Raw genomic sequence first — 3,764 nt, forward strand, 5'->3', positions numbered from 1 at the left:
GGTAAGAGAAACAGAAATATATTTCAGGGCTTTTAGTCTATTTTCACACGTCTCAGCCATGCATCTGGGTTATTATCAAAATTCCTCTGTGTCCTTCTAGCTGTTCTTATAAACCTTTCATAAATATAATCAATACATAACTGCTTTTCATAACCACTTTCACCAGCTTAACCTTAAATGACCAACTGATTATCTTCCCTCTGGATTTGATGCGCGGAAGGTTCTTTACTGGCACTTTAGCACATTTCAACTGTTAAAATCTCCTAATTATACTTTCCGTAAATAAAAGCAGGTATAAGACATCAAGCCTTTTCATAATCAACCAGGAAAGTGTACGATAGAGTCCAAGTTTTTGTTGTAATCTTTTCATTTTTATCAATTACTCTTCTTATTTCAGGATATCATCATGAAGTTCCTTTTTGTGCTGAATGCCTGTCTGGTCATCTCAACCCTCACCCAGTTGGGTAAGTCTACAACCAAAGCTTCTAAAAATATCATGGTTCTGACAAATCCCCAATTTTTCGGTGAAGTAATTACTTGACTTATTCAAATAATAGTAATTGGACATTGATCCGTTCCATCTCATTTTTTTTTAAACCACGTTCTTCATTACAAATTGTTTTTGGTTGTAAGTCTCTAAATAATAAAAAAATATCATCTCGTCAATCGAGTTTTATTTTAAAAATTTTACCACCCTTTCCATATTGTTTTTTCTTAGTCTGAATTCGACCACAAATATCAATTGTCAGAAATATTCGTATCCTGCAAGTTGTCCACTTTCTAAACACATTAAAAAATTAGGTCTTTTTTTAAGTTAATGGAATGTGTGGATTGAACGAGCAATGGCGACCCTGCAAAGAAGACCAAAATTGCGCTGGAATCCTGAAAGGAGAAAAAACGAACCTCCCACCACCTGCATTCTGCGTGGAAGGTTGCCGATGCCGCAACGGTATGGTTAGGTTCTGGGATAACTCCTGTGTCTGGCCTTACGTATGTCTCAGTAAGTCTATAATGCAGATTCATTTTATTTAACGTGAGTCAATCTCGGACGCCTGGCAGATGTGAACTAACGAATTGTTATTATTGAAGAAAGAAAGAATTAAATTAAACATACCTTTTTGTTTTTGATTAAATACACTCATTTATTATTATTAAAATAAACATAAAAATATACTAAAAACATTAAGTCATCATAATTTTTGTGATGACTTAATTTTTAAATATAACACACAGAGTTTTGGCGGCCGAGCGGAAAGAGCCGAAGAGTCATAATAACCTCCCCAGGCGAACCAAAAGATGCTTCACATCAAACACCTGTTTTCTTCTGATACATCACAGGAAGCCAGGCTTGGAGATCACAATGTGGTCATGTAGTTTATCCTTCCGAGAACCTCCTCTCCTTCATTTCATTAAAAATACTTTGCACACAGCATCTCCAAAGAAGACGTAGGCCATAAGGAATAAACCATTATTTTCCTAAAAGCCTACTTTGTGGAGACAATCTAAGAAGAAAGTTATTTGTCGCAGTGTTTGGTTATTTTTCTAACAGAGATTCATTGTTTTTTTTTTTAATGTGATTGCCACTCAAAAGAACCAATCGGTCCCAGCCTCCGAACGGGGGGAGGAGGCTGGCTGGAAGTCCCTATTGCTTGATTATTTGATTATTTTATCACTAGATTACTCGATTACTTGATTACTTTGATTTCTTCATTCCTTTCATAACTTGATTATTTGATCACTTGATAAATTTATATCTTGTTTACTTGATAAATTTATATATTGATAACTTGATTACAATAACTTGATGATTTGTTGTTCCAGTTGAATAGAAGAAGAATCAGAAAAGAATTTCAACAACGACTCCAAAAAACTCTTATTTTATAATGAATTCTCAGTGTTAATTTGGAATTCTCAATTTAAAATTTTATAAAAAAATCTTTGTTATGTATAATTTCTTGCGCAAGTTTGGGAATGCGGTACTTATACTTTATGGTGTAAATTGCTATTTTAATAAATAAAAGTTTTGCTCATATTGTATTTTTTCTTTATTTCTTATTATTGATGTTAAATGGTTTTAAAACATACCATAAACAAACGTTAAATTATTTCAGTGATATAAAACAAAATTGATATACTGTTATCAAAGCACCAATCAACACAACAATTGTTACACAATTTGAAAATTCTTTGAAAGGTTTAAATGGTAGGCAATAATTATGTCACGTCAGTGGACATCTTCAAATTATCACTCAATAAATACAAAAGATTGTTGCTGGGACAGTTGTTTACATTAAAAAATCCACTCCTTTTCATTATGTCAGTTTGATGAATCAATTGCATCTGATAACACTGTCTGACAGGAGAATTATTTCAGACCTGGTTGTGTTACACAGAGTCATTAACAACATAATTGATAGTCCTGCCATCCTTGCCACTATTAAACTACATGTGCCGACTAGGAATACAAGACATAAGCTAACATTCTTCTGTAATACATACTCGACCAACTATCAGACACACTCACTGACCAATAGGATGCATGATCGGGGCAACAAGTTTGGGGGTGCTATTGATTTATTTATTGACTCCATATATAGAATTAAGCATAATCTACACCAACACTTTGTTGAATCCTACAAATTAGAGTAGCGTTGGTAAACAATTTGTCTTATATATGTAGTATTGTTGTAATTTCTTTTTTACTTTATGTTACTCTTACGTTTTACTAATATTGCTTCATATTTTTTAATATTTTCTCATTATACTTGTAATCACAATTTTACAAGTGTGTATTTTGTACCTTCTTTAAAATGGATTACATCTATTTACTGTCAATATCTCCTGTATAATACATATTCTGCATCATGTATCACTTCTATGTAAAAGTCTTTTTAGGCGTATATATATATAGGTATATAAATAAATTATTCAACTATTCGGTATGCGGAAGTGCTCTGAAAAAATCCAGTAAAAAGGTTTAAATCCATAAATAATATGCCCCCACCTGTAAATATCTGTTCTTGCCAAACACTGGTCTTAGGCAATCAAATATTATTCAATCTGGGAGACGGGTTTTAGTACCGCACAAGTTCGTTGGGTGAGGTGTGTTTAAGATGCGCCTGCCCACCAGTTGTGTGGCGTGCCAGATCGGGAGAGGCCGGTTGGGGAGACTCTTTGATCTCTCCACTGGTCTCTCTTGATCCATCGCCTTGCCCGTAGTGGGAGGGGTAGATTCATATGTCCGTCACTGATCCCAACATTCCTACCCATCCCTCACACCTTTTTCCTTATAAGAACTTCCTCTCATTCCTTTCATAAAAAAAACCCTCTACACAGGATCCCAAAGACGACATAGGCCATGAGATAAATGTTAAAACAAATAGATCAGAAACAACATCAGCTATAGGCAAGCTGTTGAAACGTTAGCGCAAACTAAATACTTACTTTCGAAGTGTCAGGGCTTGGAATATTTACAAATTCCAACAGAATTTCGGTCTTACTGCTCATCTACGCAACTAGATGTGCAGAGGTCGTCGATCCACCAAAAAATAATAAACTCAGATTGTTTATTTTATTTTTAATTTTCAATTGGAAGTCAACTTTATCTTGATAATTAATTCTTGTAACGCAATACAATGAGGCATTGGGAGAATTGTTCTTCGCAAATCCATCCCTGCAATGACAGCTTAGCAGGATCTCGTGCAGGGTTCATACTAGGGCTTCGGGCCAGTTCAAGGGTCTGAGTTCAAGGGTCAGTTTAAGGG

At 34.6% G+C, this 3,764-nt stretch overlaps 1 long non-coding RNA gene across 1 annotated transcript; it reads left to right on the plus strand.

Annotated features, from left to right (window-relative positions):
- Window positions 1-315: 315 nt before the first annotated feature.
- LOC149416112 (uncharacterized) lies at window positions 316-2,013 on the plus strand. Its single transcript, XR_016303521.1, has 3 exons — window positions 316-464; window positions 815-1,000; window positions 1,822-2,013. It is a non-coding gene; the product is annotated as an uncharacterized LOC149416112 (long non-coding RNA).
- The last annotated feature ends 1,751 nt before the right edge of the window (window positions 2,014-3,764 follow it).

This window comes from Hesperophylax consimilis, chromosome 17, assembly GCF_061612785.1.
Source record: "Hesperophylax consimilis isolate HC1 chromosome 17, BYU_Hcon_1.0, whole genome shotgun sequence".
NCBI lineage: Eukaryota > Metazoa > Arthropoda > Insecta > Trichoptera > Limnephilidae > Hesperophylax > Hesperophylax consimilis.